Genomic DNA, 14252 nt, shown 5'->3' with positions numbered 1-14252 from the left:
ATAATCAACAAGGCCTACACGGTAGCTAAAAGAACTGCACTCAGCACACTCAAGTCACCGGAAAAGAATATATACGACTGGTAAGAATCTGAAAAAGAATTTATTGATGTCTCTCTGTACGTGAATCAAGTGGATGTACAGCAGCAAGAAACAGAGCTTTGAAAATCAGCTGTAACCAATATAGTAATAAATTGAAAAAAATAAACGACAGAGAGACAGAGAAAACCTCTTACAACTTTTCCTCAGGGACGGTGATGCAACATGGATTGAACACATCTAGACCCACAGCAGGATGAGACATAAGGCTGGAAACTGTTTGCGCTAAGAGAAATGTGAGGTTGGGTGAGGAAATGCACACCCTTTAAAGTAATACTACCTGGTACCCATTCAATGGGTCCCAAATCTGCAGGTTCAAGGGATCTTCCTACAGCTAAAACATGCATGGAAAACCCAGAGGACTGTACACCATGTGATCGGGAGATGTGTCTAAAATGCACCTCATTTATCCTCTCCTGGTGCTCCTGTTCACCATTCCAGCCACGCTACTTAGAATCTCCCCACTTGGAGAATCAGCACATTTAAACTTCTGTTTCACACATTTTGCAAATTGTGAGGAGGATGAACGGGAAGAGGGGGAACCAATGAGAGAAGAGTTGTAGGGGTTTGGACGGGCACATATCACTCTAATTTCCCATTAAGAATAAGAATTAAAGAAAGGCTCAGCCTGCCTCGCCGGAGCCAAAATAGGGCCTGAAGCAATCCTGCGGGTTTGAGGCCAGCTCACAAAAGAGCAACTTAAAAAATGGAGCTCAGGGTCACTGCAATTCACAAACCTGCAGAGTTATAAATGAAAACTAACGTCCAAAAATATGTTGAGGTAAGGCAAAGAAGAGGATCTGAATGCAAGACAGAATTGCAAGAAACAGATTTCAAGAGATAGATTGGACTCGTCTTTAACGCACATGAAAAGCGGCAGAATTTCGACAATGATGCAGTTGGCCCAAAAGGGCGTATGCGTTTTTTCCTGATTATATCCAGGAAAAAACGCATACGCACTTTATGGGCAACGAAGCAAGCAAGCAATGCAAATGTGCACAACAAAGAAGTCTCACTTCCCACCGGTCAAAAGGGCCATCCTAAAAAATTGTAAAAACCAGAAATGCAGGACAGGCCATGGAGAACAGGGAGCCTTTATACGCTGATGGGCAGTGTGTGAACTGCCGAGAGCCACTCTGGAGAAGTGTATGGTGGTTCCTAAATCATCTAAAAAACAGAGCTACAGAGCATAGGACCCTTCCAATCATGGGAGTATATCTAGGGAAGTCTAAAAATCAACAAGACACAAGCACACCACAGTTTAGGGCTACTCTGTTTACAAGAACCTCAACTTCAGTACACCTTAAATATCCCAGGAAAGAGAACAATGGATAAAGAAGATGTGGTACTTATGTACAATGGAATATCTCTTCACCATGAAATCAATGTAATAAGGCTAGTAGAAGGATAAAGAGTGGATTTAGGTCCGATAATACTACTTGAAATAAGTCAAACAGAAAAAGAAACATATCATAAGATATCACTTATAGAGGGAGGGTAAATATGGCTGCACAAGAAATGAATTACAGAACAGAACAGTGTCTCACATTTAGAAAACACACTTATGTCAGCTTAAGGGGAAAGGAGAGGTGGGGTGATGCATAAAACCAGAGTTTGAAATTAGCACAGATACCGTTCAATAAACCAAATAGGTATTAGACAAGATCTACACCTTGCTCAATGAACTGGCCTCAACACACCCTATACACCGCAGAGAAATATATCTGAGGAATAAGAATCTTAAAACCCATGTATTGATATATCTCCATAAGGGAATCAAGTGTGTGCAGAGCGGCACAAACACAGCAGTGAAAAGGAGCTAAACCCCATTATAGAAATAAATTTTAAAAACAAAACGCTGAAACAATGAAAGAGAGAAAAATTCTTACAAAATTCGCTCAGGGGCTGTGATGCAACCTGGATTGACCACATATAAACCCACAGCTGGATAAGACATAAGGCTGGACACTTGGGGCTGACAGGATTGGTGAGCTTTGGTGAGCAACTGCCGAAAGTTTAATGCAATACTTCATGCTACTCAGTCCAAGGGTCCCAACACTCCAGGTTGAAGGGAATCTTCCTACAGCTAAACCATGCTTGGGAAACCCAGCGACTGGTATACCATATGATCGGGAAAGGTTTCTAAAACGCACCTCATTTTTCCTCTCCTGGGGCTCCGGATCGACATTCCAGCCGCTTTACTAACAACATCCCCACATGGAGTCAATGCCTTTAAGTTCTGGTATCGCACAGTCTGCAGTTAGTGCAGAGGATGAATGGGAATAGGGGGAACCAGTGAGAAACTAGCTGTAGCGGTTTCAATGGGCACATGTCACTCTAATATCACATCAGTAAGAAGAATTAACCAAAGGCACAGAAATGTGCCCGAGAAGAAAAATAGGGCTCAAGGAATCCTGTGGTTATGGGGCAAGACCAAAAAAATAAGAGCTAAAAAATGGAGCTAAGGGCCACTGCAATTCAAAAACCTGCAGAGTTATAAAGGCCAACTATTTTTAAAAAATATATTGAGGTAAGGCTATGAAGAGGCATTGAAAGCAAGGCAGAATTGCAGGAAACCGATTTCAGGAGGTAGACTGGAATTGCATTGAAAGCATATGAAGAGAGTCAGAAACTCGACAATGATGCACTTGGCCAAAAAGGGCGTATGCGTTTTTTCCTGAATATATTCAGGAAAAAACGCATACGCCCTTTTTGGCCAACCAAGCAAGCTTGCAAAGGAAATCTGCACTACAATGAAGTCTCACTTCCCCCCGGTCAAAAGGGCCATCTGAAAAAAGTGTAAAATCCAGAAAGGCAGGACAGGCCATGGAGAACTGGGAGCCTTGTTATGCTGATGGGCAGGATGTAAATTGCCAACAGACACTTGGGAGAAGTGTATGGTGTTTCCTGAAACATCTAAAAAACAAAGCAACAGAGCCTAGGGCACTTCCACTTATGGTCCTATAGCTTAGGGAAATTAAAATCAAAAAGACACAGCCACCCCAAAGTTTGGGACGGCTCCGTTTACAAGAACCTCGTTTACCGTACAGGTTCAATATCACCGAAAGTGACAAATGGATAAAGAACTTGTGGTACTTACGTACAATGCAGTATCACTCAGCAATGAAATCTATGTCATCAGGCCCGTAGCAGCATAATGAGTGGATTCAGGTACGATGATTCTAACTGAAATAAATCACACAGAAAAAGAAACATCATAAGATATCACTAATACACGGAATGTAAACTTGGCTACACAGGAACTGCATTCCAAAACAGAACAGGGTCTCAAATTTAGAAAACCAACTTATGCTTGCTTAAGGGGAAAGGTCAGTTGGGGTGCTGCATAAAACTAGAGATTGAAATGAGCACAGATAAAGTTCCTTAAGCCAAATATGGAACAGACAAGAGCTACTCCTTGCTCAACGAAATGGACTCAACACCCCATATTAAACGCCTAAGAATGTACCTGACTAGTAAGTATCTTAAAACCTAGGGATTGCTATGTCTCCAAAAGAGAATCAAGCGTGTGTACTGGGGCATAAATGCAGCAGTGATAGGATTGGAGAGGTTCGGTGAGCAAATGAAGACCCTTTGAAGTCATATTGCATGGTACCCATTCCACGGGTCTCAACTCTCCAGGTTTAAGGTATTCTTCCTTCAGCTAAAACATGCATGTGGAACCCAGAGTATGATCAACCATGTGATCGGGAGACGTGTTCAAATATGTCTCAGTTTTCATACCCTGGTACTCGGGTGCAACATTCCAGATGCTTTATTAACACTCTCCCGACTTGGACAGTCAGTGCCTTTAACCTCCTGTTTGGCCCAGTTTGCAATTTCTGCGGAAGATGAACAGGAATAGGGAGAACCAATGAGAGACTAGCTGGAGGTGTCTGAACGGGCAAATTTAACTCTCATATCCTACTAGGAAGAGGAATTAACCAAAGGCTCAGCGTGCCGTGCCGGAAAAAGAGTAGGGCCTGAAGCCATGCTGCGGTGTTGCAGCCAGCTCACAAGAAAGTGAGTTGAAGAAAGGAGCTCAGGGGCTCTGTAATTCACAAACCTGCAGAGTTATAAATGACAGCTATCGTCCAAAAATATACTGAAGTAAGGCTGCCAAGAGGACTTGAAAGCGGGGCAGAATTGCAGGAAACCGATTTCAGGAGGTAGACTGGAATTGCATTGAAAGCGTAGGAAAAGAGGCAGAACGTCCACAATGATGCACTTTGCCAAAAGGGTATATGCGTTTTTTCCTGAATATATTCAGGAAAAAACGCATATGCCCTTTTTGGCCAACCAAGCAAGCTTGCAAAGGAAATCTGCACTACAATGAAGTCTCACTTCCCCCCGGTCAAAAGGGCCATCAGAATAAAGTGTAAAATCCAGAAAGGCAGGACAGGCCATGGAGAACTGGGAGCCTTGTTATGCTGATGGGCGGGATGTAAATTGCCAACAGACACTCGGGAGAAGTGTATGGTGTTTCCTGAAACATCTAAAAAACAAAGCAACAGAGCCTAGGGCACTTCCACTTATGGTCCTATAGCTTAGGGAAATTAATATCAAAAAGACACAGCAACCCCAAAATTTGGGACGGCTCTTTTTACAGGAATCTCTTCTACGGCACAAGTTAAATATCCCAGAGAGCAAATAATGGATAAAGAAGTTGCGGTACTTATGTACAACAGAATACCACTCAGCAATGAAATCTATGTCACCAGGCCCGTACCAGCATAATGAGTGGATTGAGGCACGATGATTCTAAGTGAAATAAGTCACACAGAAAAAGAAACTTCATAAGGTATCACTAATACACGGAATGTGAACTTGGCTACACATGAACTGAATTACAAAACAGAACAGGGTCTCAAGTTTAGAAAACCAACTTATGCCTGCTTAAGGGGGAAGGTGAGTTGGGGTGCTGCATAAAAGCAGAGTTTGAAATGAGCACAGATACCATTCCATAAGCCAAATATGTAATAGACAAGAGCTACCCCTTGCTCAACGAAATGGATTCAACAATGAGGTATCACCTCACACCTGGTAGAATAGGCATCATTGAAAATCTACAAACAAAAAATGCTGGAAAGGGTGTGGAGAAAAGGAACCCTCTTCCACTATTGTTGGGAATATAAATTGATACAGTCATTATGGAGAACAATATGGAATTTCTTAAGAAACTAACAATAGAATTACCATATGATACAGCAATCCCAGTACTGGACATATACCCAGACAAAACCATAAATCAAAAAGAGTCATTCACCGCAATGTTCATTGCATCACTATTTACAATATCGAGGTAATGGAAGCAACCTAAATGCCCACAGACAGACGAATGCATAAAGCTGTGGTACATATATAAAATGGAATATTACTAAGCCATGAAAAGGAATGAAATTGGGTCATTTGTAGAGACGTCGATGGATCTAGAGACTGTCATACAGAGTGAAGTAAGTCAGAAAGAGAAAAACAAATCTTGTATATTCATGCATATATGTGGAACCTAGAAAAACTGTACAGGTTAACCATTTTGCAAGGCATAAATAGAGCAACAGATGTAGACAACAAACGTATGGACAACAAGGGGGGAAAGCTGTTGGGGGGGTGGTGGTGGGAGGAGTTGAGAGACTGGGATTGGCATGTATACATTTATATGTATAAAATAGATAACCAATAAGAACCTGCTGTATAAAAATATAAAATAAAATTCAAAATTAAAAAGAAGTAAAATTTAAAAAATAAAACAGAAAAAACAATTATTCCCTGCACATACATGTATTTATATGAATAAATTATTTCCATGCTTATATCTGTAAATACAAAAAAGAGGAATAAAATCTACCTTGAACCAAAAACGAAAAAGAGAAAAAAAACACAGAACCCACCAGTTACACAGAGGAAAACCGTATCAGGGCACTTGCTCCAGTTGTAAACAATTCTGAAGTTGGTCAGTGGTGGGGAATCGTCTCCCATTCAGCCAGCAGCCCCCACGCAACAAGCGTCCTCATTGCAAAGCTGGGGCACCGTGCCGAGGCATCTGTGAGTAAACGTGAGCTGAGCCCCAGGCCAGTTGCTGCTGAACTATTCCCACCCGTCCCAGGTAAAACACCTGAATATATACAAGGACTTGAAAGCCTAGAGGAAGGGCCATAGAGCCACACGAGTGACAACATGCCGGCCGACTTGGTGCCTGCAGGCCAGCCAGGATGGTCCTGGCCCTGGGTGCTCTTCTGGAAGATTTCCATTTCCCTGCCTGAGATACCCGTCCTGTCCCTGCCCCCACTGCTTTTTTCCTTCCTCACCTCTGCCCAGGGAGAAATTCCAGCAGCAGGTATGGGTGACACACCCTCTTCTTTAGCAGGTGGCAGCCTGGCAACTGCTGCAGAAAGTCCAGCAGAGCCCCACTCACACTGGGCCACCCACAAAGCCGTGGCCTCTCACTCCCTCCCACCAGCCCAGCCCGGAGACTGCTGACAGGGCAGAGAAAATGGCGTCAGGCACGGCTGCAGGGGCTCTTGCTGCCTGGAGTGGTATTTATATTGATCTCAACCCAGGCACACCTGGGGAGGGCTGGCCGGCACGGTAAGGCTGCCCAGGTCAGCCAATCATCACCCCTCAGGGGCTCACAGTTGCAGAAAATGGAACTTGCTGAACCGGCCAGGTCCAAGGAACAGGTGTGGGCTCCTGAGAGTCAGGATAGACAAGGGGCTGCAGCTTTGGCTTGTTTTCTAATCATTTTGTCTGGCCCATGAGTGGGAGACAACTTCAAGAAAACCCTCTCCTAATGAGAGGAACCCAGGAGTCAGGGAGAGGAGGGGTGGGTGGTGGTTGGAGACAGAGGCCTGGTGCCCCGGGTGCAGTGGAAGTCTCTGGAAGACCAGGTGGAGGGAGGCCTCACGGAGTGATGCCCAGGGTCACAGACCTGTCGCAGCTGCTGTTTGTTAGTTCAAGTCCTGCTCTGAGGTGCTCTGTGTCAGCTCTGAGCGACAGGTGAGCTGGGGGTGCTCTGCAATGAGGGCTATGTGCACGGTTCCTGTGTGCCCAGCCCTGCCACGGTACCTGCAAGGGTAGCTCTGTATCCTGGGAGGGGCCTGACCACGAGAGCCCCGTGGGCTGGGGTGGGGGTGGGGTACCTGCCCAGGTGAGCTCCATATTCTGGGATTGTTCTGACCACGAGAGCCCCATGGGCCACTGGGGACCTGGTAAAGGATGTCAGGACAGTCAGTGAAGCCACCGAGGATATACCTCCAGTTGCTCCTAATTCCTACACCCTGCTGGTCATTCTACCAACCACCAGGACATGGTATTCTGTATTAGTCTTCAATGATGCCTTCTTTTGTATTCCATTAGTCCCAGAGTCACAAGAAATTTTGGCTTGTGAGTGGCAGGACTCAACATACAACTAAAACAATACTTCCGGGCCGTCTGGCCCCAAGGGTGCAAAAATTCCCACACCATCTTTGGGGAAAGCTTAGCTAAAGACCTAAAAGTTCTACCTCTGGAAAAGGAAACCCTCCTTCAATATGCAGACGACATTCTGATCACCAGCCCTACTAAGGAGGCCTCTGAACTACCAAGCCAATAAAGGATAGAAGTTGTCCAAGAAAAAGCTCAAATATCACAGACTGCGGTGACCTGCCTGGGCTTCATTCTCACAGAAGGTCAGAGAAGCCCATCCCAGGAAAGGGAAGAAACCATTTTCAGCCTTACCCCTTTCTAAAACTAGAAGACAGCTTAGGGGTTCCTGGGGAGGCCAGGGTTTGCTGCTTCTGGATCCCTAACTACAGTCTACTAGCTGGGCCTCTATATGAAACACTGAAAGGAAAAGATGATGATCCTTTTGAATAGAATCCAGAAGTGGCCTTTCAAGAATGGAAAGAGCAGTCAATTCAGACCCTTGCCCTGGAACTCCCTAATTTAGCTAAACCCTTTGACCTTTACATTCCCGGTGAAAGGTGAATCGCCATTGGAGAATTAGTGCAAAAACTGGGACCACTTGAAATGGAACAATGCAAGAATGCCATCCAGGTAGGATAAACTACGGTCACTAAGGGGCTTGGCCCACTGCCACATCTGGCCAAGATACTGGCGGTATCTAAAAACCTGGAAATCAGCAGCCCAAAAGGCCACCTCCCTCCTAAGGGAAAAGGACCCCACGTGGTGATCCTAACCACCAACCATGCCCTGAAGTTGCAGGGTTCGCTCCGTGGGCACACCGACCTCGAGTGAGGAGGCCCTCCAACTCCAACATCCAGAGAGATAACCGGGGGCAACAGGGCACCATGACGACTCGTGTGAACATCACTTGACCTGGAGTTTCTCTCATAAAACAACAAGAGTGTGTCCCAAAAGAGTAGACTACTGCTTGCAGGACTTACTGCACCCAGAGGGGAGCTAATAATCTTGGCGGGGGAACAGTATACCACACTGTCACCATAGAAAAGCCTACAGACACCGTGATGATGGTGGCCAATAAGACCGGCTGGACTCCTGTTTACTTCAAAAGGCTGTTGACTCAGTAGCCATCATGGTCCTTGATCACCACTGACCCTGGACTGTCTGGGAGTTGAGCGGGCAGGGCTCTGACACCTGGTGCTGTTTGTACGTTAATTCAGGGGCCTAATTGAAGAAAGCGCAGACTACTGGTCAGAGCATCTAGGCTGGCAGAGACGGTCAGCCTAAGGTGGCCGAACAAATGTGGGGTGGGGTGAAACCGGCCCCCACAGCGTCTCTGCACATCTCTTTCCTGGACCCTTAAAGGTCATTAGAATCTATAACACTTCCAATGCTGGTGCTCAGGTGGACGAGCAGGGAGGCAGGGGTCCTGGGGACAATCAACGTCACCGGGAGGCTGCTGGGGAGAAGCTCTGACCCTCGCCCCAGGGTATGAGGGCTCCCAACTCAGCACTCAGCAGTTACAGAAGAAGGGTCTGCACCCTCAGCACTCCAAGAATGAGGAACGGGACAAAAGGCAGAGGAGGGGTTTGTCCCCAGCAAAGCCCATTAAAAATCCCTGGGAGATAAAAATAGAATCTGGGCAATAAAGGCAAGTCTAACCTTTTTTATCCTTTGTGCTTTGTCTAATTTCACGTGCTCCTAGGGTCCCGCATGCAGAGGTTCCACACCCGGCACTTCAGACCAGATTTCCTAGTGCAGAATGGCTGGGTCGACACCTCAGCTCCTGGGGCCCAGTGCAGACTCCACGATATAGAGCCTGAGCTACAGCCAACCCGGCCCTCGAGAGCTCCGCCGCCTCCCTCCCTCCCACTGACTCTGACAGGATCTCTACACAGCAGCCCAGCCCACAGCCCACGGGGTAGTGCATGCTCTCACCTCTCCATTCTCTGATCAAAATATAAAGTTTCCTTTGCTTGTGAACCAAACTCAGTCTCGATCTGTTGGCCCCAATGACACTGGGCAGGGGGACACTTGTTGGGGTCCACTCTGGAGGATCAGTAACAGAAATTGAGACTATTGTAACCTCAATGAACAGATGTGTGAGCCAAACTGTAGTTAACATAGAACAGTGTATAAGGCTCGGGTAAAATAAGATGTTTTTAACACTTCCATTTGATATTTCCATCACTTTTTATAAGCAAGTTCAGTGAAAAGGTTTGTCTTATTTGTCAGGTCAATATTAGAGAAACGAAGTGATTTCTTTCCAAGGATGTACATCTAATAATCTTGGTTAAACCTTCAATCTTGTTTTAAATGCTTTTCCATTGAAAATGATACCTCTCTTTCAGCTCCCCCATTTCTGAGAAGTATAAAATCTTATAATTTATTATTACCAAAGGGGAAAGGTGGGAGGAGGGATAAATTAACAGTTTGGAATGAACACATACACACTGCTATGTATAAAATAGATCATCAACAAGGAACTACTGTATAGCACAGGGAACTACACTCAACATTTTGCAATAACCTATAAGGGGAAATAATCTGAAAAAGAATAGATATTTTTATTGACATCATCTATCAATGACAGTTAAAGTGTAGCCTAAGGGAAGCTGGTGGTGAGTGCTTCTGACCCTGAAGACTTCAATCATCTAAAGTTTGGACTCTGCCTACTTCCCAAGGCCCTTAATGAACATATGTGTAGCCGTAGCTTAAAAACTTCCCCAGTTTGGGTTTCGGGGAGACACTGATTTTGAAAAAGCCCTGGTGTTGTCCTTACATGAATGGGACTCTTCCTACTGCTAAAACATGTCTGTCACACCCAGAGGATGGTATACCGTCTGATCGGGAAGAGTTTGGAAAAGGCATCTCATCTCCTCATCTCCTGGTGCTCGGGTTCACCCCTCCAGCGTCTTTACTAACAGTCTCCCCACTTGGAGATGTCAGCACTGTCAACATCCTGTTGCGTACAGTTTGGAATTTGTCCAGAGGATGAAGCGGAAGGATGAGGAACAATGAGAGACAAGTCCTAGGTGTTCAGACAGGCACATGTCACTCTAATTTCCAATCAGGAAGACGAATTGACCAAAGGCTAGGGTTGCCCATGGAAACAGTATAGGGCTTGAGGAAATCCCGCTGCTTTGTGGCCAGTTCTCATAAACACGAGTTGAACAATGGAACTCAGGGGCAGTAAAATTCACAAAACTGCAGAGTTGAAAATATCCATCACTGAAAAATGTCTTGAGGAGAGTCAGAGAAAAGGACTTGTAAGCAAGGGAGAATGGCAGGAAAGGGATTTGAGGAGGTAGAAAGGACTCGCCATTAAGCACAAGAAAAGGAGCTGAACATTGCCAACATTGCAGTTGGCCAAAAAGGGTGTATGCTTTCTTTTCTGTATATATTCAAGAAAAGGGCATACACTTTTTTAGCCAACCAAACAGGTGGGCACTGGAAGTCAATACCACAAAAGATATCACTTCGCATCAGTCAGAAGAGCCATCCTCATAAAGCGTAAACAACAGAAATGCAGGACAGGGCAACGAGAAGAGGGAGCCCTGTGAGACTTATAGTGGAAATGTATATTGCCAACGGCCATTCTGGAGAAGTGTATTGTGTTTACTAAAGCATCTAAAAAATGAGCTACAGAGCATAGGGCACTTGCACTCATGGGCGTATATCTTGGGAAAAACAAAAATCGAGAGGACACAGGCACCCCAATGTTTACCCCCTCTCTGTTTAAAAGATCCTCGACTAGGATATAACTTAAATGTCTCTGGAGGGAAAAAATGGATAGAGGTGTGGTACTTAGGTAGAGTGGAATATTATTCAGCCTGGAAATCAATGAAATATGGCCAGTTGTAACAACTCCGGAGGAGTTACGTATGATCATTCTAAGTGACAGAATTCAAAAAGAAAAAGACACATATCATAAGATATCACTTAAAGGTGGAATCCAAAATGGCTACACATGAAATAAATTACAAAACAAAAACATAGTCAAATATGTAGAAAACACGCATAAGGCTGCTAAACGGGAAAGGTGGGGAGGGGTGAGGCATCATCCAGGAGGTTGAAATTAGCAAAGATACCATTCCAAATACCAAACTGATAATCAACAAGGCCTACACGGTAGCTAAAAGAACTGCACTCAGCACACTCAAGTCACCGGAAAAGAATATATACGACTGGTAAGAATCTGAAAAAGAATTTATTGATGTCTCTCTGTACGTGAATCAAGTGGATGTACAGCAGCAAGAAACAGAGCTTTGAAAATCAGCTGTAACCAATTTAGTAATAAATTGAAAAAAATAAACGACAGAGAGACAGAGAAAACCTCTTACAACTTTTCCTCAGGGACGGTGATGCAACATGGATTGAACACATCTAGACCCACAGCAGGATGAGACATAAGGCTGGAAACTGTTTGCGCTAAGAGAAATGTGAGGTTGGGTGAGGAAATGCACACCCTTTAAAGTAATACTACCTGGTACCCATTCAATGGGTCCCAAATCTGCAGGTTCAAGGGATCTTCCTACAGCTAAAACATGCATGGAAAACCCAGAGGACTGTACACCATGTGATCGGGAGATGTGTCTAAAATGCACCTCATTTATCCTCTCCTGGTGCTCCTGTTCACCATTCCAGCCACGCTACTTAGATCTCCCCACTTGGAGAATCAGCACATTTAAACTTCTGTTTCACACATTTTGCAAATTGTGAGGAGGATGAACGGGAAGAGGGGGAACCAATGAGAGAAGAGTTGTAGGGGTTTGGACGGGCACATATCACTCTAATTTCCCATTAAGAATAAGAATTAAAGAAAGGCTCAGCCTGCCTCGCCGGAGCCAAAATAGGGCCTGAAGCAATCCTGCGGGTTTGAGGCCAGCTCACAAAAGAGCAACTTAAAAAATGGAGCTCAGGGTCACTGCAATTCACAAACCTGCAGAGTTATAAATGAAAACTAACGTCCAAAAATATGTTGAGGTAAGGCAAAGAAGAGGATCTGAATGCAAGACAGAATTGCAAGAAACAGATTTCAAGAGATAGATTGGACTCGTCTTTAACGCACATGAAAAGCGGCAGAATTTCGACAATGATGCAGTTGGCCCAAAAGGGCGTATGCGTTTTTTCCTGACTATATCCAGGAAAAAACGCATACGCACTTTATGGGCAACGAAGCAAGCAAGCAATGCAAATGTGCACAACAAAGAAGTCTCACTTCCCACCGGTCAAAAGGGCCATCCTAAAAAATTGTAAAAACCAGAAATGCAGGACAGGCCATGGAGAACAGGGAGCCTTTATACGCTGATGGGCAGTGTGTGAACTGCCGAGAGCCACTCTGGAGAAGTGTATGGTGGTTCCTAAATCATCTAAAAAACAGAGCTACAGAGCATAGGACACTTCCAATCATGGGAGTATATCTAGGGAAGTCTAAAAATCAACAAGACACAAGCACACCACAGTTTAGGGCTACTCTGTTTACAAGAACCTCAACTTCAGTACACCTTAAATATCCCAGGAAAGAGAACAATGGATAAAGAAGATGTGGTACTTATGTACAATGGAATATCTCTTCACCATGAAATCAATGTAATAAGGCTAGTAGAAGGATAAAGAGTGGATTTAGGTCCGATAATACTACTTGAAATAAGTCAAACAGAAAAAGAAACATATCATAAGATATCACTTATAGAGGGAGGGTAAATATGGCTGCACAAGAAATGAATTACAGAACAGAACAGTGTCTCACATTTAGAAAACACACTTATGTCAGCTTAAGGGGAAAGGAGAGGTGGGGTGATGCATAAAACCAGAGTTTGAAATTAGCACAGATACCGTTCAATAAACCAAATAGGTATTAGACAAGATCTACACCTTGCTCAATGAACAGGCCTCAACACACCCTATACACCGCAGAGAAATATATCTGAGGAATAAGAATCTTAAAACCCATGTATTGATATATCTCCATAAGGGAATCAAGTGTGTGCAGAGCGGCACAAACACAGCAGTGAAAAGGAGCTAAACCCCATTATAGAAATAAATTTTAAAAACAAAACGCTGAAACAATGAAAGAGAGAAAAATTCTTACAAAATTCGCTCAGGGGCTGTGATGCAACCTGGATTGACCACATATAAACCCACAGCTGGATAAGACATAAGGCTGGACACTTGGGGCTGACAGGATTGGTGAGCTTTGGTGAGCAACTGCCGAAAGTTTAATGCAATACTTCATGCTACTCATTCCAAGGGTCCCAACACTCCAGGTTGAAGGGAATCTTCCTACAGCTAAACCATGCTTGGGAAACCCAGCGACTGGTATACCATATGATCGGGAAAGGTTTCTAAAACGCACCTCATTTTTCCTCTCCTGGGGCTCCGGATCGACATTCCAGCCGCTTTACTAACAACATCCCCACATGGAGTCAATGCCTTTAAGTTCTGGTATCGCACAGTCTGCAGTTAGTGCAGAGGATGAATGGGAATAGGGGGAACCAGTGAGAAACTAGCTGTAGCGGTTTCAATGGGCACATGTCACTCTAATATCACATCAGTAAGAAGAATTAACCAAAGGCACAGCAAGGTGTCCCAGAAGAAAAATAGGGCTCAAGGAATCCTGTGGTTATGGGGCAAGACCAAAAATATAAGAGCTAAAAAATGGAGCTAAGGGCCACTGCAATTCAAAAACCTGCAGAGTTATAAAGGCCAACTATTTTTAAAAAATATATTGAGGGAAGGCTATGAAGAGGCATTGA

The 14252-nt window shown here is 44.4% G+C and overlaps 1 long non-coding RNA gene across 50 annotated transcripts in view; it reads right to left on the bottom strand.

The window, feature by feature from the left end:
- LOC307185334 overlaps positions 1–14252 on the bottom strand; it is a 3778167-nt gene that overhangs the window by 1799425 nt on the left and 1964490 nt on the right. The window lies entirely within an intron of this gene.

The sequence above is a fragment of the Stenella coeruleoalba genome (assembly GCF_951394435.1).
Source record: "Stenella coeruleoalba genome assembly, chromosome: 4".
NCBI classification, from domain to species: Eukaryota; Metazoa; Chordata; class Mammalia; order Artiodactyla; family Delphinidae; genus Stenella; species Stenella coeruleoalba.
Note: the sequence above shows the minus strand (reverse complement) of the source record. Positions and strands in the feature narration are given on the sequence as shown.